Source organism: Trachypithecus francoisi, unplaced genomic scaffold (assembly GCF_009764315.1).
Source record: "Trachypithecus francoisi isolate TF-2019V2 unplaced genomic scaffold, Tfra_2.0 Lachesis_group14, whole genome shotgun sequence".
NCBI classification, from domain to species: domain Eukaryota; kingdom Metazoa; phylum Chordata; class Mammalia; order Primates; family Cercopithecidae; genus Trachypithecus; species Trachypithecus francoisi.
In genome coordinates, this window is record NW_022681459.1 from 24,176,796 (window position 1) to 24,203,570 (window position 26,775).

A 26,775-nucleotide genomic window follows, 5' to 3' on the forward strand; every position below is an offset into this window, starting at 1 on the left:
AGCTGAGATTGCGCCATTGCACTCCAGCCTGGGCAACAAGAATGAAACTCTGTCTCAAAAAAAACAAAAAGAATAACAAAAAGATAGGGATTTTTAGGAGACAATTAGATAAAAATGTATGTGATGACTGTATAAGGGCTGTGTGTATGAATTTATAGGGAGTAGAACCTTCACTCTTAGTTGGTGACTGTTTGGGGCTTGTTATTTTAATAGATGAACACTAGTTTTTAAATTTTTTATTTTTTTAACCCTACCCTTAACCCATGAACACTATTTTTAATTAAAGTATCTAATGTAAAATTATTTTGAGTTTTTAATATTTTGATGATAAATGTGTATTCCTGAACGTTTTTGACTTACTTATCTTACATGTGGTGTCTCCCTGTATGTAGTACATTATATTGATTTCTACTTAAAATAAATATTTTGAAAGAATGTTTGATAATCACCTTTTTTGCTTAAGACATTTTTGGAATTAAATAGTCCCTACTTTGGCCGGGTGCGGTGGCTCAAGCCTGTAATCCCAGCACTTTGGGAGGCCGAGACGGGTGGATCACGAGGTCAGGAGATCGAGACCATCCTGGCTAACACGGTGAAACCCCGTCTCTACTAAAAAATACAAAAAACTAGCCGGGCGAGGTGGCGGGCGCCTGTAGTCCCAGCTACTTGGGAGGCTGAGGCAGGAGAACGGCGTAAACCCGGGAGGCGAAGCTTGCAGTGAGCTGAGATCCAGCCACTGCACTCCAGCCTGGGCGACAGAGCGAGACTCCGTTTCAAAATAAATAAATAAATAAATAAATAAATAAAAAATAAAAAATAAATAGTCCCTGCTTTAAGGTTTTTTGGTTTTTCATGGTTTTAAAAAATAATTCTTTTAAAATTATAAACTATTAATATTTTATTTCAGTATTCTATTTTATTTTTTAAAATTTTAGACACAGGGTCTTGCTCTGTCCCTGGCTGGAGTGCAGTGGCTCAATAATAGCTCACTGCAGCCTTGAACTCCTGGGCTCAGGGAATCCTCCCACCTCAGCCTTCGTGGTAGGTAGGACGACAGGTATGGGCCACCATGCCCAGCAATGTTTTTTTGAGATGGAGTTTCACTCCTGTCGCCCAGGCTGGAGTGCAATGGCACAGTCTCAGCTCACTGCAATCTCTGCCTCGCAGGTTCAATCAATTCTCCTGCTTTTGCCTCCTGAGTAGCTGGGATTACTGGCATGTGCCATCATGCCTGGCTAATTTTGTATTTTTAGTAGAGATGGGGTTTCACCATGTTGGCCAGGCTGGTCTCGAACTCCTGACCTCAGGTGATCCACCCACCTTGGCCTCCCAAGGTGCTGGGATTACAGGCATGAACCACTGTGTCCAGCCACCCAGTTAATTAAAAATATGTCTTTTGTAGATACAGGTTCTCAATATGTTGCCAAGGCTGCTCTTGAACTCCTGGCCTCAAGCTGTCCTCTTACCTAGGCCTCCTAAAGCACTGGAACTACAGGAATGAGCCACCATACTAGGCCTAATATATTAACAAGTAGGAGTAATGAATGGAAATACTTGTAGTGATCCAAGCACTATAGAAAGTACACATTGCAAAGTAAAATCACATTCTGCTGTTCTCCCTTTCCTTTGTCTAAAGGTAACAAACATCAATTGTTTTTTATTAGCCGGGCGCGGTGGCTCAAGCCTGTAATCCCAGCACTTTGGGAGGCCGAGACGGACGGATCACGAGGTCAGGAGATCGAGACCATCCTGGCTAACACGGTGAAACCCCGTCTCTACTAAAAATACAAAAACTAGCCGGGCGAGGTGGCAGGCGCCTGTAGTCCCAGCTACTAGGGAGGCTGAGGCAGGAGAATGGCGTAAAAAACCCAGGAGGCGGAGCTTGCAGTGAGCTGAGATCCGGCCACTGCACTCCAGTCCGGGCGACAGAGCGAGACTCCTCCTCAAAAAAAAAAAAAAAAGAAAAAAAAAAAAAATTGTTTTTTATTGCTTCAGTCTTTTGAAAAATGCCTCTTTTTGTGTTTTTCTTTTCTGGGCCTTTTTTTTTTTTGCTTTTAAAATGTTTACTTGTTTGGTTTTTGAACAAGTTTGGCTTTTTCTTTTAAAAATTAAAAATTGTATTTTATTGTTTCTTTTATTTGTTTAAAGTACATCTTTTCAGACTTAAACACAATTAAACCTGTGTGAATTTCAGAAAGGATTTAATATGACTCCTGATTTTGCTGGTTTTTTCGCATAAAAATACTGGATCACAGAAAAATACCGGAAGTCTTATCCTTACTCCTTCATGTGATGCTTGAGATAAAAACTAAATAATCACATCTGGCTTTGTTGAGTTTTCTTGGTAAATCAGTTTTATTGACAAATAAAAGCCTGGTCCAATAATGAGTTTGTCCTAAATAAACCAAACATAGTCCAAATTCTGATGGCATCAACCTCCAGAGTTTAAAATATGCTGCATGTGCCAGGCAAGGTGGTTTACCCCTGTAATCTCAACACTTTGGGAGGCCAAAGCAGGTGGATCACTTGAGGGGAGGTCAAGACCTGGATGTGGTGAAACCCCGTCTCTACTAAAAATACAAAATATGCGCCAGGTGTGGTGACACGTGCCTGTAATCTCAGCCACTTGGGAGGCTGAGGTGGGAGGATCACCTGAGCCAGGGGAGGTTGAGGCTGCAGTGAGCTGAAATCACACCACTGCACTCCAGCTTGGGAGACAGAAAGAGACCCTGCTCAAAAAAGTTAATATATGCTGTATGAAAAAAAAAATACACACACATATATATATGCTGTATGATAGTTTCACATTACATTAATTCTAAATTAGAATCTGGCCAGCTTAGTGCAAATACAAAACAAGGCACTTTAGCTGTGGCTAGCAATGGAATCACATATACTGTGGGTCAGACATTTTTGATAGCAAGGATATGGTGAGCTTGGGGCCTCCTTAGCGCTCTGATTTTTGCAGTTACATGAATGAACTAAAAGTATGAAACCTAAGAGCTCCAGGGTTTTGATCATGTATCCCTCTCCTTAAAAAATGTAGCTGAGCATGGTAGCTCACACCTGTAATCACAGCACTTTGGGAGGCTGAGGCAGGAGGATCACTTGAGCCCAGGAGTTTGAGACCAGCCTGGGCAACAGAGGGAGACCTCCTTCTCAACAAAAAATTTAAAAGCTAGCCAGGTGCAGTGGTGTGTGCCTATAGTCCCAGCAACTCAGGAGCCTTAAGCCTAGGAGTTCAAGGTTGCAGTGAGCTATGATTGCACCACTGCACTCCAGCCTGGGCAACAGAGTAAGACTCTGTCTCAAAAAACTACAAAATTAAAAATGTGTGCCCGCCCCCTAACATATATTCACTTATGAATTATATGTTATGTTGAGCCATTTGAAATTGCTGATGTTTTACCATTTTTAACCTACAAAAAAGGCAATTTCATATGGTTCACCCAACATATACTACTGGGATAATATATTGCACATTACAAAGTATACACAAAACACATATTTTAAAGGATCGTCCTGGTTGGGCATGGTGGCTTACACCTGTAATTCCAGCACTTTGGGAGGCTGAGGCAGGAGGATCGCTTATGACCAGCCTGGGCAACATAGCAAGACCACATCTCTACAAAAAATAAAGCAAATAAGCAATTTATTTACTTTTTAAAACTTGTAGCCAGGCGCAGTGGCTCACGCCTATAATTCCAGCACTTTGGGAGGCCAAGGCGGGCGGATCACGAGGTCAGGAGATGGAGACCACAGTGAAACCCTGTCTCTACTGAAAATACAAAAAATTAGCCAGGCGTGGTGGCGGGCACCTGTAGTCCCAGATACTCAGGAGGCTGAGGCAGGAGAATGGTGTGAACCCGGGAGGCGGAGCTTGCAGTGAGCCGAAATAGTGCCACTGCACTCCAACCTGGGTGACAGAGCGAGACTCTGTCTCAAAAAAAACAAAAGAAAAGAAAAAAAAAAAAAGAAGAAAAAAATTGTATTTTAAGTTCAGAGGTACATGTGCAGGTTTGTTACATAGCTACATAGGTAAAGGCATGTCATGGGGTCTTTTTATACAGATTATTTCATCACCCAGGTATTAAGCCTAGTATCCATTTGTTATTTGTTCTCTCCTTCCTCCCACTCAAAGCCAGTCTCCCATGGGCCCCAGTGTGTGGTGTTCCTCTGTATGTGTCCGTGTGTTCTCGTCATTTAGATCCCACTTGTAAGTGAGAATATGCAGTATTTGGTTTTCTGTTCCTGCATTAGTTTGCTGAGGATAATAGTCTCCAGCTCCTGAGTAGCCTCCGTCTCCTGAGTAGCTGTGATTACAGATATTCACCACCATGCCCAGCTAATTTTTAAATTCTTGCAGAGATGGGGGTCTCTCTATGCTACCACCAGGCTAGTCTTGAACTCCTGGCATCAAGTGATCCTCCCTCTGTGGCCTCCCAAAGTGTTTTAAAATGAACTCCATTGTATAACCTTCCTGAAGAAGTCAGAAGATTACCACTAGCCTATCATTCTACAGCAAAACACGCATGGGGAGAGAGAGAGAAGACTGCTCTTCGAAAGACCAATTTTGTGTTCCTGTCACTTGGGTTTTAAAAATCAGGTGATTTCTCTTTAAAAATCTGGATCTCTGGCAGTGTTTGCCTGTGATCCTGCAAGGAGTCACTCGGCTGGAGCTGAGGAATGGCTGTTGGTGTTGAACAGTCCAGCCTCTCCCGCTCTTCACAGTCTCCATCTTCCTCCATCTCCTTCCATTTCTTTCCTGCAACAGCTTGCCTAATAACGGTGCAGTAAATGGATTTCACATGTGGTGCCATCTCTATACATTTTCTCTGGAATCATTTTAGCATTCTAATCAAAATGGCCGCTCCAAAAATGGTTATAGTTAGCTAGGTTTTCTATAAAATATCCATGTTTTAAAAAGTAATTTATGGTTGAGGCTGACTCCTCTGACACATCTTTCTTTCAGTGGCTCACAAAAAGTAGCTCCTAATGAGTTTCATTATTGAAACAGAATCTTGCAAATACCACAAGCTGGAACATGCTAGAAATGTCTGCACTTTCACCCGACTGTACTCAAACCTCCCACGATGTGTGATTTGATGTAATAATGGTTTCTTCAAATCTCCAGCTACATTTTCTTTGAGTCTTCCAATCGATTTTCTTACAAAAGAATGCATTTCAATTTCTTGCCATAGTGTTTCCTATTTGCTATTTTAACCAGTTTTGCTGTGGTAGGAAGAAAGTGCTTTCTAATTTTTTTTTAAACTTCTGTATTACACACAGAATTGTGAAACATGCTGTTTAACATGCTGTTAAACATTTGTCATTAAGCTGAGTGAAATTTTGTATGATCTTGTATTGAGGATCACGATTTTTAAACACAATTGATAGTATCTAAGGAATAATGTATGGTTTGCTTGAGGTCCAATGATAAAAGATGTTAATAATTCAATTATTTTTCTTGATAATGTTAATTATTTTTGCTAACTTTTTGCCAGATCTCTTTTAGCTTGTTATGTGGCTGATGATGAGCTTGCAATAAAGACAGAAATGTTAGCCTTGACATTTGTTTGGGGTTTGCTTGAGCTTGCATTATCTATATTATTTTCAATCTAGTTTCTTGGGCAGAATTTTATTTGTTTTGTTTTGTTTTGTTTTAGAGAGACAGGGTCTTAATGTGTTGTCCAGGCTGGAGTCCAGTGGTGCGATGACGGGTCACTGCAGACTTGAACTCCTGGTCTCAAGCAATCCTCCCACCTCAACTTTCTGAGTAGCTGGGACCACAGATATGTGCCACCATGCCTTCTACGTGTGTGTGTGGGGGGGGGGAAATGGGGCCTATGTTGTGCAAGCTGGTCTCAAACTCCTGGCCTCAAGTGATCCTCTTGCCCTGGCCTCCCAAAGTGTTGGGATTACAGGCGTGAGCCACCACATTCACCCAGAAAAATGTTAAATTTTAAATTGTGATGTAATTTACACACCATAAAATTCACCATTTTTTTTTTTTTTTTGAGATGGAGTTTCACTCTTGTTGCCCAGGCTGGAGTGCAATGGCGTGACTTTGGCTCATAGCAACCTCCACCTCCCAGGTTCAAGTGATTCTCCTGCCTCGGCCTCCCAAGTAGCTGGGATCACAGGCATGTGCCACCACGTCTGGCTAATTTTGTATTTTTAGTAGAGATGGGGTTTCTCCATGTTGGTCAGGCTGGTCTCAAACTCCCCACCTCAGGTGATCCACCCGTCTTGGCCTCCTAAAGTGCTGGGATTACAGGCGTGAGCCACCGCCCCTGGCCAAAATTCACCCCTTTAAAGTGTACAGTTCAGGCTGGGCACAGTGGTTCATGCCTGTATTCCCAGCACTTCGGGAGCCAGAGGTAGGAGGATCGCTTGAAACCTGGAGCTTGAAACCAGCCTGGGTAACATGGTGAAACCCCGTCTCTACAAGAAATACAAAAATTAGCTGGGTGTGGTGGTGCGAGCCTGTAGTCCCTGCTACTCGGGTGGCTGAGATGGAAGGATTGCTTGAGCCTGGGAGGTTGAGGTTGCAGTGAGCTATGATCACACCACTGCACTCCATCCTGGGCGACAGAGTGAGACTGTCTCCAAACAAACAAACAAACAAACAACAACAAAAAAAACCCCATAAACACCCAAAAACTGTATAGTTCAGCAGCTTTTTGTGTATTCACAGAAGTGTACAAGCATCACCACTAATCTCAGATCATTTTCATCATCCCAGAAAGAAATCTCATATCCATTAGCAGACACTCCCATACCCCCCAGGCCCTGGCAGTCACTCACCTACTTTCTGTCTCTGGATCTCCCTCTCCTAGACATTTCATAAAAGTGGAATCATACAATATGTGTGTGTGAGTTTTTTGATTCGGCTTCTAAATTATTTTTTAAAACTTAAAAAAAAATTAGCTTAAAAAAAGCCCAGAAGTCTCAATACTGCACCCCTGTCCCCATCAAACCATGGTCCCTTTCCACACTCACCTGGGCTGTGCACAGGCCACTGTAGTTAGAGCACAGCATTGACGCCGTCAGCAACACAGCCTCAATTTCGATACAATCCAATTACCTCGGCTCAGAGAACAATTTGTTCTGAATAAGGAAGTAAGCAAATCCTTGTTTTGCAAATTTCTGCTATTGGTCTAGAGAGTGACAGTGCTCCCAAAGATGGGCCAGCAGGGGCTCATTATGCTCTGCGGGAACGCTCCACTGCATGAGGCACGTGCGTTTTCAGTAGCATTGTCTTCATGCAGGGAGAATAGAATATTTGTTATCAAGAAAGGCTGCAAAAAAGTAAAATATGTACCACCAACAAGCCAATACACCCAAGAAATGTTCATTTTAGGACTAAGGAGTAAATTCTGGTGGGCATCACACAAAGGAGTTTTAGACTATTTCAGGTCGATGTTAAAGTAAGGCATAAAACTGCTCCCTGAAATTATACATAAGATTATTCTTTCCCTTTCTATTCCAGAGGTCTATTTGAAGAGTATGTTGAAGAGCACATTTTTTAGAGGGAAATTCATAGCAATTTTGTTACAAATATTAACATCAAGGGCATAAAACCATCCTTTCTTCAATGTAAACTTTTAATTTTTTTAATATTTTGTATTTATTTTATTTTATTTATTTTTCGAGGCAGCATCTCAGCATTAGTCCGTTCTCCTGCTGCTATAAAGACATACCTGAGACTGGGTAATTTGTAAAGGATAGAGGTTTAAGTGACTCACAGTTCAGCATGGCTGGGGAGGTCTCAGGAAACGTACAATCATGGTGGAAGGGGAAGCAAACACATCCTTCTTCACGTGGCAGCAGCAAGGAGAATTGCCGAGCAAATGGGGAAAAAACAATTATAAAACCATCAGATGGCCAGGCATGGTGGCTCACACCTGTAATCCCAGCACTTTGGGAGGCTGAGGTGGGCAGATCACCTGAGGTCAGGAGTTCGAGACCAGCCTGACCAACATGGAGAAACCCTGTCTCTACTAAAAATAGAAAATTAGCCGGACATGGTGGTGCATGCCTGTAATCCCAGCTACTCGGGAGGCTGAGACAAGAGAATTGCTTGAACTTGGGAGGCGGAGGTTGTGGTGAGCCGAGATCCTGCCATTGCAGTCCAGCCTGGGCAACAAGAGCAAAACTCTGTCTCAAAACAAAACAAAACAAAAACCATCAGATCTCGTGAGAACTCACTATCACGAGAACAGCATGAGGGTACCCACCCTCATGATTCAATTACCTCCCACCGGTCCCTCCCATGACATGTGGAGATTATGGGAACTACAATTCAAGATGAGATTTGGGTGGGGACACAGCCAAACCATATGAGACAGGGTCACACTCTGTCACCTCAGCTAGAGTGCAGTGGTGCAATCACAGCTCCCTGTGGCCTTGACCTCCCCGGCTCAAGCTATTATCTTCCTCAGCCTCCCAAAGTGCTGGGATTACAGGCATAAGCCACTGGGACTGGCCCAGTATAAACTTTCTATTAAAGAAGAATACACCTATAGAAACTACATAAATCATAAACTTAATATAATTTGCAAAGTTAATATGCTCATGTAAGCAGTATCCAGATCAAAAACAGAGCAGAACCTGTCCCCTAGGATAACCCCTGGCACTCTCTTCCAGTCTCCACCCCTCTAAAACCGTAGATACGATTTGTCTAGTTTTGAACTTGATATCAAAGAGACCAAATGGTATGTGCTCTTTTGTGTGTGGCTTCCATCCTTAACATTATGCTTGGGAGAATCAGCCCAACTGTGATGTGAAGCTGTAGGCAGCTCGTTCTCATTGCGAGGAGAACTCTGTTATGTCAATGTATTCACTGTCCTATTGACAACTGGTTACTTTCCGGTTTGTGTTTATCAGAAATAATACTGCCTTGACCATGCCTGTCAATGGCTATTGGTGGACATATGGACCCATACTGAATGAGTTTTTTTTTTTTTTTTTTTCTGAGACAGGGTCTCACTGTGTCACCTAGGCTGGAGTGCAGTGGTACAATCACAACTCATTGTAGCCTCCACCTCCCAGGCTCAAGCGATCCTCCTGCCTCAGCCTCCCAAGTAGCGGGGACTAAAGTTATATGCCACCATGTCTGGCTAATTTTTGCATTTTTTGTAGAGATGGGTTTTGGCCATGTTGCCCAGGCTGGTCTTGAACTCCTGAGCTCAAGTGATCCACCAGCCTCAGCCTCCCAAAGTGCTGGGATTACAGGCATGAGCCACTGCACCTGGCCATTGGGTATATTTCTAAGAGAAGTAGCAAGAAGATAGTTTTTATGTCTGCCTCTCATATGTTTGGTGTCCTCCACCTGAAAATAATTAAAAAACTGAAGAGTGGAGGGCATGGACCACGAAGTTTTAGAGGAAAAGAACAAAGTTACCAAAAAGGCTGTTCTCTTCTGTGCGATCTTTGCTAATGAACCAGAGTTTAGGGGTGCTGTTGTGTCCAGAAAGTGACCACAGTCAGTGGGCTCTTCCTTCTTCCTAAACTGGGATTTTGTAACAAGATTTAGGAGCTTACTTCATTTGGGAATGGGATGTGACTTGGAAACGTGAAAGGGGACCTGGGAATTCAATCTCTCTCCTTTTTTTAAGACGGAGTATTGTGCTGTCACCCAGGCATGATCTGGGCTCACTGCAACCTCTATCTCCCAGGTTCAAGCAATTCTCCTGCCTCAGCCTTCCGAATAGCTAGGATTACAGGCATGCACCATCACGCCTGGCTAGTTTTTGTATTTTTATTATTTTTAAATATTTTTTGAGACACAGTCTTACTCTGTTGCCCAGGCCAAAGTGCAGTGGCGCAATCTCTGCTCAGTGCAACCTCCACCCTCCCTGGGCTAAAGCGATTCTCCTGCCTCAGCTTCCCAAGTAGCTAAGACTACAGGCACGCACCATCACGCCTGGCTGATTTTTTTTTTTTTTTTTTTTTTTTTTTTTTTTTTTTGAGAGGGAGTCTCGCTCTGTCGCCCAGGCTGGAGTGCAGTGGCCGGATCTCAGCTCACTGCAAGCTCCGCCTCCCGGGTTTACACCATTCTCTCGCCTCAGCCTCCCGAGTAGCTGGGACTACAGGCGCCCGCCACCTCGCCCGGCTAATTTTTTGTATTTTTTTAGTAGAGACGGGGTTTCACCGTGTTAGCCAGGATGGTCTCGATCTCCTGACCTCGTGATCCACCCATCTCGGCCTCCCAAAGTGCTGGGATTACAGGCTTGAGCCACCGCGCCCGGCCACGCCTGGCTGATTTTTGTATCTTTAGTAGAGACGGGGTTTCACCATGTTAGCCAAGCTAGTCTCAAACTCCCAACCTCAGGTGATCTACCTACCTCGGCCTCCCAAAGTGTTAGGATTTAAAGGCATGAGCCACCATGCCTGGCTTAGGAATTCAATCTCTTAAGAAGATCCTGGAGAAGTCTAATAATTCTCGTCTGAAGGATCCATGAACTTACCAAGGCTTCAACTCATCTCATCTCTTTACATAAAGAGAAAATCTAATTACAGAAAGCATCAAATTGGAGAACAGAACCCACATCCTACAAATGCTTCTTCTCAGCAGGGAGCGTGGTCCCTCCCTGACCACCCTTCCTCTGGGGTAGCATCCTTCACCAGGAATTACTTACACTGACCACGGGCCACCTGTTGCTACTCTTATCTGCTTCTATTGTACATCCCTACCATGTCAATTACAGATATTACTAAGATTTTTTTTCTATTATTTTATTTTGGATCCTGAACAATCAACTGAACTGAAAGAGGTTTTATGTGTGTTTGCTTGAGCAGTTTATTTATTTAGTTTTTAGAGACAGGGTCTTGCTCCATCGCCCAGGCTGGAGTTAAGTGGAGCAATCACAGCTCACTGTAGTCTCGAACTCCTAGACTCAAGCGATTCTCCTGTCTCAGCCTCCTGAGTATCTGGGACTACAGGTGCAACCATCATGCTCTGCTCACTGTTTTATTTTTTGTAGGGACAGAGTCTTGCTATGTTATTCAGGCTGGTCTCAAAACTCCTCGGCTCAAGTGATCCTCCTGCCTCGATCTCCCACAGACCTGGGATTACAGGCATGAGCCACCGTGCCTGGCATGAGCAGTTTATTTTTGTCACCTGTTTATTCTGTGATAGGAGGGTAATATATCAAAGAAGAGAAAAACTGTCCTATACAGAAACCACCAGAGGAAGAATTTGCTACTTTCCTGCAGGGCATGAAATGAGTCATGTCTGCATGACTCATTTTTGCAGAACTACTGGTGAAAGGCCAATGCATAAATAGGTACTTTGTGATGATGATCATGAAAATGATGGATAATAAAAAGGTACAAACAGTTCTGACTGCCTTAGAAGGCAGTTGCTGGGCAAATAAAAAATACAGTACTATTTGAATATTCTATTGCATCATTACTTAGTAATCCTTACAAACAGATTTTATTTTATAGTTTCAAATATTTCAAAAAGATGTTCAATGTCATTACAGAAATGCAAATTAAAACACAGTGAGATACTGCTACATCCCTGTTAGAATGGATACAATTTTATTTATTTATTAAAATACTATTATTGTAAATTGACGAACTATAGTTGTATATATTTATGGGATACAAAGTGATGTTATGATTTACGAGTACAACTTGGGATAATTAAATCAAGTGAATTTACTTCATCACCTCAAATTTTGTGGAGAGAACATTTGAAATTTTACTCTCTTAGCAATTTTGAAATGTACCATACACTATTATTAACTAAACTTACTATGCTGTGTAATAGATTGCAAAAAACCCCTTATTTCTCCTGCCTAACAGAGGCTTTGTAGTAGCCTCTGACCATCATTTACCCATTCCCTTCAGCCCCCAGCCTCTGGTAATCACTGTCCTACTCTATGCTTCTATGAGGCCTATTGTTTTCGTTTCTACATTGTATTAGTCAAAGTTCTCTAGAGGGACAGAACTAATAGGATATATATACTATATATATGGGAGTTTTTTATGCCATATATATTTATATAGAAATAAATATGTGCATCACACACAAAAAATAAGATATATATAATATATATGGGATATATATAATATATATGGGATATATATAATGTATATGTGGGATATATATATATATATAATATATATGGGATATGTATATATATGGAGGAATTTATTAAGCATTAACTCACATGATCATAAGGTCCCACAACAGGCCTTCTGCAAACTGAGGAGTAAGAAGAGCCAGTCGGAGTTCCAAAACTGAAGAACTTGGAGTCCAAAGTTTGAGGGCAGGAAGCATCCAGCACGAGAGAAAGATGTAGGCTGGGAGGCTGGGCCAGTCTAGTCTGTTCGTCTGTTCACATTTTTCTGCCTGCTTTATATTCTAGTCACACTGGCAGCCGATTAGATTGTGCCCACCCAGATGGAGGGTGAGTCTGCCTTTCCCAGCCCACTGACTCAGATGTGAATCTCCTTTGGCAACACCCTCACAGACATACCCAGGATCAGTACTTTACATCCTTCCATCCAATCAAGTTGACACTCAGAATCAACCATCACACACATGTAAGTGAGATCATGTGGTATTTGTCTTTCTGTGTGTGGCTTATTATACCTAAAATCACGTCTTCTGATCTCTTTTTCTTTTTTTTTTCTTTTTGAGACTTGTTCCCCAGGCTAGAGTCCAATGGCATGATCTCGGCTCACTGTAACCACTGCATCCCAGGTTCAAGCGATTATCCTACCTCAGCCTACTAAGTAGCTGGGATTACAGGCACCCGCCACCACAGCTAATTTTTTTGTATTTTTAGTAGCGACAGAGTTTCACCATGTTGGTCAGGCTGGTCTCGAACTCCTGACCTCAGGTGATCCACCTGCCTCTGCCTCCCAAAGTGCTGGGGATTACAGGCATGAGCCACTGTGTCCTGCCCATGTCTTCCGATTTCATCCATGTTGTTAATGAAAGAATTTCTTTCCTTTTTTAAGGCTAAAATTCCATTTTGGATATATTACATTTTCTCTATTCGTTCATCTATTGACGGACACTTAGATTGATTCCATAATTTGGCTAGTGCAAATAGTGCTGCAGTGAAAATGGGAGTGCAGACATCTCTTTGACATACTGATTTCAAATCTGTTGGGTAAATACCCAGAAGTGAGAATGCTGGATCACTATTTTTTAAATTTTATTTATTTTATTTTATTTTATTTTACTTTATTTTTTTGAGACCGAGTCTTGCTCTGTCACCCAGGCTGGAGTGCAGTGGCGTGATCTCAGCCCATTGCAACCTCCACCTCCTGGGTTCAAGCAATTCTCCTGCCTCAGCCTCCTGAGTAGCTGGGACTGCAGGAATGCACCACCACACCCAGCTAATTCATTTTTTTTTTCATATTTTTTTTAGCAGAGATGGGGTTTCGCCATGTTAGGCATGCTGGTCTCAAACTTCTGACCTCAAGTGATCCGCCTGCTTCGGCCTCCAAAAGTGCTAGGATTAGAGGTATAAGCCATCATGCCCAACCTGGATCACGATTTTAAATAAGAAGTGTTGGCAGGGATGTGGAGAAACTAGAATCCTCATATTATATTATTGGTGGAAATGTATAAACAGTACAACCATTTTGGAGAACAACCTGGCAGTTTCAGTAAAAAGTTAAAACTGCCTGGGCACAGTGACTCGCGCCTGTAATCCTAGCACTTTGGGAGGCTGAAGCAGGAGGTTTGCTTGAGCCCAGGAGTTCAGACCAACCTGGGAAACATATGGAGATCCCATCTCTACAAATTTTTTTTTTTTTTTTGAGATGAAGTCTTGCTCTGTCACCAGGCTGGAGTGCCGTGGCATGATCTTGGCTCTCTGCAACCCCCACCTCCTGGGTTCAAGCGATTCCCCTGCCTCAGGCTCCTGAGTAGCTGGGATTACAGGTGTGTGCCACCATGCCCAACTAATTTTTGTATTTTTAGTAGAGACAGGATTTCACCATGTTGGCCAGGATGGTCTCTGTCTCTTGACCTCGTGATCCACCCACCTCGGCCTCCCAAAGTGCTGGGATTACAGGTGTGTGCCACTGTGCCTGGCCAAAAACATTTTTTTTAAATCAGCCAGGCATGGTGGTGAGTCCTGTAGTTCCAGGTAGGATGTTCACTTGAGTCCAGGAGGTCAAGACTGGAGTAAGCCATGATAGCAACCCTGCACTCCAGCCTGAGTGAGAAAGTATGGCCCTGTGTGAAAGAAAAAAAAAAAAAAGTTAACATAAATCAACCATAGTCTCTTGTAGGAACATATCAACTGTTTATTTATTCATTCTATTATTGATGTACATTTGTATTGCTTCCAGGATTTTTGGCTGTTATGAGTAATGCTGCTATGAATACATTAGGTTTTGTTTTTTTTGTGCCATAGAACCTAGCAATTCCACTCCTAGGAATCTACCCAAGACAAACAAAAACATTAGTCCACACAAAGACATGTATGTTTGTTCGTAGTAGCTCTACTCATAATCATCTAACACTGGAAATAATCCAAATATACATTAACTGGTGAATGGATAAATAAAATGTGGTATATCCGTACAATGGGACGTCATGCAGTAATTAGAAGAGATGAAGTACTGATACATGTGGAAACACGAGTGGACCTTGGAAGCAGTGTGCTAAGTGGGAGAAACCAGACATAACAGACTGCATTGCATGAGTCCATTTATTTTTTTAAATTTTTATTTATTTATTTGTTTGAGACGGAAGCTCACTGTCATCCAGGGTGGAGTGCAGTGGCATGATCTCAGCTAACTGCAACTTCCACCTCCTGGGTTCCAGCGATTTTCGTGCCTCAGCCTCCCAAGTAGCTGGGATTACAGGAACCCGCCACCATGCCTAGCTAATTTTTGTATTTTTAGTACAGATGGGGTTTCACCATGTTGGCCAGGCTGGTCTTGAACTCCTGACCTCGTGATTCACCCACCTTGGCCTCTCAAAGTGCTGGGATTACAGGCGTGAGCCACTGCGCCTGTCTGTATGAGTCCATTTATATAAAATGTCCACAGAAAGACAAATTTCTAGTGACAGAAAACAAAACAGTTGTTGTTTAGTGCTGGAAGTGGGAGCAAGGATTAACTGTAAATCAGCACAAGAAAACTTTTTGGGGTGATGGAAATATTCTAAAACTGGATTATGGTGTTAGTTACATAATTCTAGAAATGCACTAAAATCTTTGAAATGTACAGTGCCAATGGGTGAATATATAGTATATAAATAACATCCCAATAAGTTGTTTTTTTAAAGCATAGACTCATATTTAGACAATATTTGTATCTTTTATTTAGCTACTCAGTCACTACAGGAATAATACATTTTTTGGGGGGTGGAGAGCATGACAAAGTTTAAATTTTTAAGAAGTAACCCAAAGGAAAACATTCTAAAGAAATCTTTCAGTTTCTTCCCTGAGACCTCTTAGTTTTTTACTCTCCTTGGTTTATTCATTAAAGCCCTGTCTTCTGAAGATGTGCAGTGACCTCTGAGTCATCAGTCACTTAGAGGTAAAGAGGTCCCAGGTGTACTTTTAGAATAATGGGTTCAATTCCAAAGTAACACACGAAGGGAGGACCTATTGTCTAGATCCAGGTCATCAGTAGGCTAGACCTTCCTGTCCTGCATTCAAAGTGAGTATCTGGAATTACTTGAAACTCCAAGATTAGGTTGTTAAACAACATGGTAAGACCAATAGCCAAATTTAAGTTAGGTGTAAAACTGAGGGCTTCAGATGTCAACAATACCAAACCATAATAGTCACCACTTGTCATAAAGTGGGCTCTCTCCAGATGTATCAACAGTACACCTGGAAAGTCCATCATTTTCCATAATTTTTTACAATAATATACTGGTCCCTAGCAACAATTACAGTTACCATATAGATGAATAAAAGACACTAACTTTTTTAATTTTAAAATGCAGTTTTTATCAACATACAACAGATATAGAAAAGCAAGCATATCATAAGTGCTCAATGAATTTTCAAAGGTAACATCCCTTCTATAACACCAACAAGCTTGAGAAATAGATCACCATCACCCTGGAAGCCCCTCCAAGCCCCTCCCAGCTACCACACTTACTCTCTTCCTCAAAGATAACCACTATTCTGACTCTTCACACCATACATTTGTTGCCCAGTTCTGAACTTTATATAAATGGAATCAACCACACTCTATGCACTCATTTTTTTCTGGTTTATTTTACACTGTACATAAATCAACCATAGTCTCTTGTAGGAATATATCAACTGTTTATTTATTCATTCTATTAATGATGTACATTTGTATTGCTTCCAGGGTTTTTGGCTGCTATGAATAATGCTGCTATGAACACTTTAGGGTTTTTTTTTTTTGTGCATATCTGTGGACGTTTCTGTTGAGAATATATCTGGGAGTGGATGGTTAGCTTTAGTATACATCATTTTATTTTTGCCAAAATCTAGAAAGCTACTTGAAGTGACGTAAGTGTAAACATACCTAAATGGAGAAATTTCCTAAATGTAAACACACATTCATTCTTCATCAGAACTGACCCAAGCAAACACTGTCACGGGCAGGACAACTGAATATCAGTCACAAAGTTAGTGGAGTGTGATGTCTCACACTCCATCACCTCTGTGGGGTTCGGGCCTTGGGAAGTGAGCCCCACATGAACCTCCTGGCACTCCTGCCAGCTCCCTTTAGAGGAGTATGGATGAACAAGGCTCACAGCCCTGCCTTCGCTTTGATACAACGAAAAACCTTAGGTGTGTTCAATGTCCCCCTAAGGTCTGGAAATCAATTTATCTTTTTTCCTTCTTTTTCTTTTCTTTTGTCTTCTTTTCTTTTCTTTTTTTTTAGACAAGATCTGTCACCCAGGCTGGAGTGCAGTGGTGCATTCTTGGCTCACTGCAGCCTCAACCTCCTGAGTTCAAGTGATCCTACCACATCAGCCTCCCGAGTAGCTGGGACAAGAGGCACGTGCCACTGGCTGATTTTTGGATGATGATGATGATGATGATGATGATGATGATGATGATTTTTTTATAGAGTCAGGGTTTCACTATGTTGTCCAGGCTGGTCTCAAACTCCTGGGCTCAAGGGATCCACCTGCCTTGGCCTCCCAAAGTGCTGGAATTTTACAACTTATTTTTCTTTAAAAACCAAAAAAGCCCGGTGTAATTATTAGCACACAGTACCAGGCTGAGTCTCTCAGTTCCTGGAGGACACTTGTCTGCTGCTTTTGGGAACTTGGTGGTCCTTTCCTTCTGGGCAGGGCTAAAAGCTCTTGCCTGTGACTGGTTCTTCCTGGTGGCTGTGGGCTCATAATCTACCTCATGTCAGAATCCACCTCTGATAGGATTTGAAGCCAGGGCACCTGGATTCAGCTCACAATGCCTCTAGTAGAATTTTTTTTCACGGTCCAGGCTAGTCTGAATAATCCAGTGTTTGGGCCGGGCGCAGTGGCTCAAGCCTGTAATCCCAGCACTTTGGGAGGCCGAGATGGGTGGATCACGAGGTCAGGAGATCGAGACCATCCTGGCTAACCTGGTGAAACCCCGTCTCTACTAAAAAATACAAAAAATTAGCCGGGCGAGGTGGTGGACGCCTGTAGTCCCAGCTACTCAGGAGGCTGAGGCAGGAGAATGGCGTGAACCCGGGAGGCGGAGCTTGCAGTGAGCTGAGATCCGGCCACTGCACTCCAGCCTGGGTGACAGAGTGAGACTCCGTCTCAAAAAAAAAATAAAAAAATAAAAAAATAAAATAAAATAAAAAAATCCAGTGTTTGTTCCCAGTGAAACTTTCCAGGGAGTTTCTCCATCCGTTTCACTTCATGGTCTCTGATCTGGGTGTCCACTTGGGTTTCAGGAAGACTTTCTGTGAACATGAGGATCCCTTTGGCTTGCCGCCTATCTGTGGAAGTTGAACCGTTAGTCAGAATTCCAACCTCAGAGGCTTTTACACCCTAATGGGACAGACTGCAGAGAGGGCTCTATCTTGTTTTCTTTTAAATTCTCTTTAAATTTTGATTCCTTCTGTAGCTGCTTGTTCTCTTCCATGTGTCTGGGGCATTTGTTAGTATACAGAAGAAACAGCTTCTTGAATAACGTCCATTATAGCTTTGTATTTAAATAACAAACAAAGACTTCCTCCCTCTGCCTTGCCTTTCCCTCCCCTCCCCTTCCCTTCCCTTCCCGTCTCACAGGGCTTGCTCTGTTGCCCAGGCTGTAGTACACTGGTGTGATCATAGCTCACTGCAGCCTAGAGCTCCTAGGCTCACACAATCCTCCTGCCTCAGCCTCCCAAGTAGCTGGAACTACAGGCACGTACCACCACGCCCAGCTAACTTTTAAATTTTATTTTTTTATAGACAGGATGTCTTGCTATGTTGCCCAGGCTGGTATTGAACTCCTGGCCTCAAACAATCTTCCTGCCTCTGCCTCCTAAAGTTCTGGGATTACAAACATGAACCACTGCACCCGGCCTATATTATTTCTTTTCTACCATACTTCAAGGCTGCACTAGAGCAGCTGCAATGCTGGTTTTTAGCATTGGAAAACTTACCATATGCTCCTTACTTTCTGGTTTTGCTTGCTTTAAAAGTTGCTACAACTTTTGACATTCTTTTTTGCTGGCGGTAAAGAACTTATATTCTCCAAGTTCAGATGTGCTTCCTGAATTTGGCCCTACTTTTTATGTTTTTATAAACCATTGACGTGTACTAAAACCACTCGGGGCATGACTCGTGAAAAATTTGTCATTTGTCACATGGCAAATATTCACTACAAACAGATATAGAACAACCAATCACCTACTTGCTTAGGTTTAAAATGGAAAGAAATTATTTTGGATTCTATATTTTGGGATAACTTAACATTTTTTTTTTTTTTTTTTTGAGACTGAGTCTTGCTCTGCCACCCAGGCTGGAGTGCAGTGGCCGGATCTCAGCTCACTGCAAGCTCCGCCTCCCGGGTTTACGCCATTCTCCTGCCTCAGCCTCCCGAGTAGCTGGGACTACAGGCGCCCGCCTCGTCGCCCGGCTAGTTTTTTGTATTTTTAAGTAGAGACGGGGTTTCACCGTATTAGCCAGGATGATGTCGATCTCCTGACCTCGTGATCCGCCCATCTCGGCCTCCCAAAGTGCTGGGATTACAGGCTTGAGCCACCGCGCCCGACAACTTAACATTTTAAAAGTATTACTTATTGCAGGCTGGGCGCAGTGTCTCATGCCTGTAATCCTACCACTTTGGGAGGCCAAGGCAGGAGAATCACTTGAGTTCAGGAGTTTAAGACTAGCCTGGGCAATATAGCAAAACCTGATCTTTACAAAAAATACAAAAATTAGCCAGGTGTGGTGGTGTGTGCCTGTAGTCCCAGCAACTTGGGAGGCTGAGGGAGGATCGTTTGAGCCTGGGAGACGAAGGCTGTGGTGAGCTGAGATCGTGCCACTGCACTCCAGCCTGGGCGACAGAATGAGACCCTGTCTCAAAAAAAAGAGTATTGTTTATTGATTGCATAAGATGCAATACAATGAATACAAATCACTTAGCATTAGGAGGCTAATTAGGCAATATGAGGGGGAATGGCTTTATCAAGAGACCAACCAGGTCAATTTTCTCAGATTTTAGGTCAGTTTCGGGATATGTTTGGGATGACCCTTATATGGGTGACTTAGGTAGCTTTTTGATTGTTGTTACCAGTTTTCATTCATTCATTTTTTTAAAAATAGCTGTATTGAGATAGAATTCACATACTTTATAATTCACCCATTTAAAGTATACAATTCAATGGTTTTTAGTATTTTCACTGATACATGCAATCATCACCACAGTCAATTTTAAAACATTTTATCACTTCAAAAGAGAAACCTTTTGATGGGTGCAGCACACCAACATGGCACATGTATACGTATGTAACAAACCTACACGTTGTGCACATGTACCCTAGAACTTGAAGTATAATTAAAAAGAAAAGAAAAGGAAGAAAAGCATCCTGGCCCAACATTATGCACTTCCCTCTTTTATTTGGTGAATCCTAAAGAAACAAATGTCTCCTGTTCCTTTGTTTAAATGAAATGCCAAAACCATGACCCTTTCTCCTTTTTCACACTCTTCTGCCAGTTCTTAAAAAAGTGACCATGAAAATGAGCACAATTATTTTTCCACACCCAGGAGAAGACCACAAAGCTCATCCTAATAGTTGTTGCATTTGTCAGTTATTTAAGTTACCCAAAGTACTTTCAGCATGACCTGAACTTCACCAAGCATGTCAGCTCAGACAAGCCATCACAATGGTCCTCTTAGTTTTTGTCTCATATAGTCAACAACAAAACATTTAAAATGTGACAAGAAGATAACATTAGGTAGAGTAAAAATAACATATAAAGCTTCAATTTCCTTTTGGCTGGGCGAGGTGGCTCACGCCTGTAATTCTAGCACTTTAGGAGGCTGAGGCAGGTGGACCACCTGAGGTCAGGAGTTCGAGACCAGCCTCACCAACATGATGAGACCCCATCTCTACTAAACATATAAAAAATTAGCTGGGCATGGTCGTGGGTGCCTGTAATCCCAGCTACTCGGGAGGCTGAGGCAGGGGAACTGCTTGAGCCAGGGAGGCAGAGGTTGCAGTGAGCTGAGATTGTGCCACTGCACTCCAGCCTGGGCAAGAAGAGCAAAACTCCGTCTCAAACAAACAAAACCCCCCAAAACTTCAAGATAGCTTCTAGATAGCCAAGGCTGACCTAGTTGTTACTGGAGAACAAGCTCTTCAAAATTCTGATCCAAATAAAAGAAAACATTATTTTGTATTAGCCAAAGAAGTACCTTGATTTAACCACACTGGCAGTGACATCCAAGCTCACAATAGGTTTTTGCTTTTGCAACTTCTCCAGGAAGGACAGATATTCAGCTCTCATTTGGAATTAGCCTGCGAAGAATTCCTATCAAGGTTCTCACTTGTCCTATTGCAGACACCTTTGGGGCCTATGCCCCAATTATTTCTCTCTTTTTCAAGGACCGTCCCCCAGTGCAAGTGGGAAGCCAACCAGGGAACACAGCTGAGCCTATAATACGAACATCGAGGAGCTAGGATAGATAGACACATTTGGCCATAAGGACTGGGGAGCAGAGAAAGTTGATCTGTAGCGGGACATGAAATGAAACAGCTGTGGTTGGAGGAACAGAGATGAGCAGCTGAGAGACCTGTTAGCTAGCTATTAGGTTGGTGTAAAAGTCATAGACGATTTTGCCACTAAAAGTAATGGCAAAATCCAAAATCTGCAATGACTTTTGCACCAACCTAACAGTTATTTGCTCCTTTGTATTTCTGATCCCAGCTGCCTTCCTGACATGGGTTGCATGAGAGACACTTGCGTCTTTGAAACAACAACAAGAATAATACTTACATAATCACGTAACACTTGTTGAATCCTTCCTACGCACCATGTGCTGGTCTAAGTATTTTGCTCGTTTCATCCTCACAACAGCCCTGTGACGTAACTACCATTTTCATCACCATTTGACAGCTGAGGATACTGAGGTGCACGTGATTGATAACTTGCTCCACTCTCACAGGGGCCCCATGGGGACCACTATCCGGGTCCCCAGGGCTCTGTGGGTGGCATCCAGGAGAGGTGGCCTTGCCAGAGGATGCTGAGGGAGAAGCAAGGACCACAGAGCTGTGTATTAGCCTGAGGGAGGTCCCCAGAGGTGGAAAAAGAGCATGCCTCCAGGTAAATGAGCATTCCTCAAGTAAGCGTTAGTGTCACTGTTCTGTCCTCACTGCCACCCACTGTCCTCCCCATCAGTGGGCTGGAAAGGACAGGTCTGGAGCCAAAGAGGGGGTTTGTGGTTACAGCCTCTCCCCCTAGTAGGCCCGGGTGAGGGCCTCCTGGCCTGGGGCCTCGGGGTAGCGATGCTGTCCCTCCTGCCACAGCCTTTGCAAAGTTGTCCCCTCTCACCTGACAACTCTGGAGGCAGGCCTGAGCAGGTGGAGCAGCAGCCGAGGCGGGCGGGTGTCAGTTGCTGCAGGCGGCTCTGGGGAAGTGTTGGGCATTCCTTCTTCCACAGAGCTGAGTGTGGTTGATTCCACCTAGGATGGCCAGGCAGCCTCATCATACCGGAAGGGGTGGTTGGAAATTGAGTGTCGAGCTGCCCAGGGCCATGAAGGTGGCAGTGGCCACACATTCAAAAGCTGAGGTGCCCTGGGGAAGAACAAACAGACAACTCACTAATCCACTTAAAACCCTGAGCTAGGCCAGGTGCAGTGGCTCACGCCTGGAATCCCAGCACTTTGGGAGGCCGAGGTGGGTGGATCAGTTGAGGTCAGGAGTTTGAGACCAGCCTGGCCAACAGGGAGAAACCCTGTCTCTACTGAAAACACAAAAATTAGCCAGGCATGGTGGGGCATGCCTGTAATACCAGCTACTCGGGAGGCTGAGGCAGGAGAATCATTTGAACTTGGGAGGTGAAAGTTGCTGTGAGCCGAGATTGCACCACTGCACTCCAGCCTGGGCAACAGAGTGAGACTCTGTCTCAAAAAAACCAAACCAAAACAAAACCCTGAGCTGAAACCAACGCAGACTTACATTTCAAATAGTACGGAAACTGGCATGGGGCCAGCTTTGCCAGGCCACCTGCATAGTCTGTTTGCATGGGCCGGCTTGGCCCTGAGGTCTTCAGGTGGGTGAGTATCTTGAGAATGGGCTGAGGACATCCTGAGACTTGCCTGGAAGAACCTGGCTGGGGACACGGACCGCCCTGAGAGTCAGCCCCAGGGTCCTCCTCCCCCAGGGATGACCCGGCCCGTTTGCTTTTCTGAGTCAGTTTCCCTGTGACCATTCCTTTTCCCTCTGCTCTGGGGGTGCAGTAGCCTGCCTTCTCTCTTCATAGCTGCCATCAGCCTCTGGTCTTTTGGGGACCGCTCCGCTCCACACCTAGAGCTGCCTGAGGAAGAGATTTGAGGCCCTTGCCCCTACTGCCTTCTGTCCTGGACCAGATGCATCAGGCAGAACCATGTGCAATGCTGATATGTGACCACTTTGATCTATGAAAATGACTTTCCCATAGGTCAATTTGGATATAGTCTTTTTTCTTCTCTTTCTTATTTATTTATTTATTTATTATGAGACAGTGTCTCGCTCTGCCGCTCAGGGTGGATTCAGGCTGGCTCATTGCAATTTCTGCCTCCCAGGTTCAAGCAGTTCTCCTGCCTCAGCCCCCCAAGTAGCTGAGACTACAGACGCACACCAACACACCTGACTAATTTTTCTATTTTCGGTAGAGACAGGGTTTTGCCATGTTGCCCAGGCTGGTCTCGATTTCCTGAGCTCAAGCGATCCACCTGCCTCAGCCTCCCAAAGTGCTGGGATTACAGGCGCGAGCCACCGTGCCTGGCCTGGACATAGCCTTTGTTATTTGAAATATCTTCGGCCGGGCGCGGTGGCTCAAGCCTGTAATCCCAGCACTGTGGGAGGCCGAGACGGGTGGATCACGAGGTCAGGAGATCGAGACCATCCTGGCTAATACGGTGAAACCCCGTCTCTACTAAAAAAATACAAAAAACTAGCCGGGCGTGGTGGCGGGCGCCTGTAGTCCCAGCTACTCCGGAGGCTGAGGCAGGAGAATGGCGGGAACCCGGGAGGCGGAGCTTGCAGTGAGCTGAGATCCGGCCACTGCACTCCAGCCTGGGCGACAGAGCGAGACTCCGTCTCAAAAAAAAAAAAAAAAGAAATATCTTCCTACTAATTGTGATAGGAAAATAAACAGAAAGAAACAAAAACAAAAATAGTGGGCACATAGACTCTAGAGATGGTAAAGCATATTATTTTTCTGTCTGGGCCTGCGTTTCCTGGGGCCTTTTATTAACAGTGAACTTTGTGGCTGGGCACGGTGGCTCATGCCTGTAATCCCAGCACTTGGGAGGCAGAGGCGTGCAGATCACCTGAGGTCAGGAGTTCAAGACCAGCCTGGCCAACATGGTGAAACCCCGTCTCTACTAAAAATACAAAAATTAGCTGGGTGTGGTGGCACACACCTGTAATCTCACTTACTTGGGAGGCTGAGGCAGAAGAATCGCTTCAACTCGGGAGGCAGAGGTTTCAGTGAGCTGAGATTGTGCCACTGTACTCCAGCCTGGGCGACACAGCAATGCTCCACCTCAAAAAAAAGATAGGGAATTCTGAGAATGTCTCCCAAGGCTACCACGCCTTCCAATTTGGCTGGACCAGATGGCTTCCCTCAGACACCAGGCGGGCCAGGCCCAGGCTCACAGAATCCCCATCCTGGGGCTCAGTCTCCGGTTCTCCTCTTCTGGTCTCTCCTGGCTGTGCTTTCATTCTGCAGCTCTCTCTTGGCCCTGCCCTGACTCTTCCCCGCCCTCCCCACAAATGCCCCCAAGGAGTCCCACAGCTCAGGCTTCCTGTCTGACCTTGCGGTCACCGCCTCCCTGTGTCCTGGAGGCTCCTGGGTCCAGCCCCCACCCCTGGCCCATTGCTCTCTGTCCTGAGTGTTTTGCCCACAACATTTTTCCTGGCCAGGTTGATAAGTCCAGAAAAGTTCAGTTTCCTTATCTGCGCTGCGGCTTTCTCTTGAAGTCAGGTGTCATACACGGCAGGGGCCAACCTTGGAAGCCTGGCAGGCTTGACCTGCTGCCTCCTGTCTTTCTCCTATTCCCGAGCCCCTGCAGAGGCCGTGTCTATTTCAGGCATGAGTCCCTGCTGGTCTTGCTCTGATACCTGGTCCAGGGTGCACGCTGCTTAGGGACCTGCACTGGCAGAGGACGGAGGACAGCCAGCCACCCCCCCGAAATCTGCCTCCTCAGGGTCTCTCTCCGTCTCCCCTCAGGTGGCCTGCCCCCTACCCAGGGACCCCCATCAACGGGCCCCATCGGAATTTCCATCCAGGACCCTCACAGGGAATCTGGTTAGAGATCAGAGGGGCTGCCAGACAGAAAAGGGGCACAGCCTGTGCTGAGCAGTCCTGAGATAAAGGGTGGATTCTGCCTGGGCAGCGGCCACGGCCCTGGGCCTCTCCTGACTGCCATGAGCCTGGACAGCAGGAGTCGTCCTTGTGCCCCTGTGGATCCCCAGAATGCTTGCAGACTTCACAGCCTGTACCCTGCCAGTGGGCCAACAGTGACCAACCCAGCCAAACGTCCTGTGGACCCCTCTTTCCATATGCCTTCCTTTGTCACTGGCTGCTTGTTCATTGAACCACTTGAGTTATTCACTAAGAATACATTGAATACCTACTATGTGCCAGGTACCATTCTAGGCCTTAGGGACATAGTGGTGAATAGGACAGGTGACCCTCCCCCTCCCCCCAGAGCTCAAAGTCTAGTGGGAACACAAGTAATGAAACCAATGATTCTCTAAGTGGGATCTGCGTGCTGGGGCCCTGCCACGGCCTGTGTTACCAGCCTTGGATGAAGTGGCCAGGAGTTGAGAGAAATGTTTCATTGTTGCCGAAGGTCTTTACGTATTACAGAAAGTTGCTGCAAATCATTTACAAAAGATGATTTAGGCAGGTTTAAATTAGGCGACTTGAGCAGGGATCATTATGGTGGATTGGAGACAGGACTAGATTGTAGCTCCAACTCGGACGGACAGAGCAGCGTGCGGAGGCTTGCATAGTGAATTTTAGCTCCAGATTGACTGCAAGAACAAACCGGCAATCTCGAGAGAACCCACAGACTCTCTGAAGGAAGCAGACTGCTCCTGCAGGACATGGGAGACACCCCAAATACTGTGAGCGCCCCAACTGCAGAAGTGGGAAAGGGAGATCCTTTTCTCCTGCACACACACCCCAACTGGAGAAACTGAAGGTCTGTTTGCCGGAGAAGTTTCTGACCTTACCTGGAGCTCAGTCAAGTTAGAGAGCCAAGTGAAATACAGGAGTAGAGGAAGCAGTGGGAAAGGCCTTGGGAGCTTGCTGGGTCCCCAAGCAGGTCACTCCTGCCTGGCACCACAGGGACCCATTGGGAGGGCAGCTAGAGGAGTCAGTGGAAATGCCACAGGGAGAAGGAAATCTCCAGGTGAACTGGGGCGAGAAGCCTCCTAGCCAGAACTCAGGGGATGGCATGAATCCAGTGTGCAGACTTCACAGGCAGGGGAAGAACCATGCCCTTTTCTTTTGCAGCTGGGAGGCAAGGAGCCTGGGGCAAGTTCTCAAGCCTGGGTTGCCCACTGCCTGGAAACAGACTTGGGGCTATTAGAGGGGCATGGTGGGAGTGAGACTGGCCCTTTGTATTGCGTGGGAGCTGGGTGAGGCCTGTAACTGCCGGCTTTCCCTTACTTCCCTGACAACCTGCATGACTCAGCAGAGCAGCCATGATCTTCCTAGGTATACAACTCCACTGACCTGGGAACCTCACCCCCATCCCCCAAAGCAGTCGCAGCAAGACCCACCCAAGGGGAGTCTGAGCTCAGACACACCTAGCCCTGCCCCCACCTGGTGGCCCTTCCCTACCCACCCTGGTAGTGAAGATAAAGGGCATATGCTCTTGGGAATTCTAGGGCCCCACCCACTGCTGGTTCCTCTCCACACTACCACAGCTGATGCTCTCTGGAAAGCGCCACTTCCCAGCAGGAGGCCAACCAGCACAAAAGTAGAGCATTAAACCACCAAAGCTAAGAATTCTCACGGAGTCCACTGCACAGCCCCCCAGCTCCACTGGAACAGGTGCTGGTACCCATGGCTGAGAGACCCATAGATGGTTCACATCCAGGACTCTGTGCAGACAACTCCCAGTGCCAGCCTGGAGCCAGGCACACTTGCTGGG

The 26,775-nt window shown here is 44.9% G+C and overlaps 1 long non-coding RNA gene across 1 annotated transcript; it reads right to left on the reverse strand.

Annotated features, from left to right (window-relative positions):
• Positions 1-17,775: 17,775 nt before the first annotated feature.
• On the reverse strand, positions 17,776-25,729 carry LOC117095767. The gene is made up of 3 exons (XR_004442164.1): positions 24,047-25,729; positions 21,956-22,198; positions 17,776-17,910 (listed from the first exon to the last, which is right to left on the reverse strand). It is a non-coding gene; the product is annotated as an uncharacterized LOC117095767 (long non-coding RNA).
• Between the last annotated feature and the right edge of the window lie 1,046 nt (positions 25,730-26,775).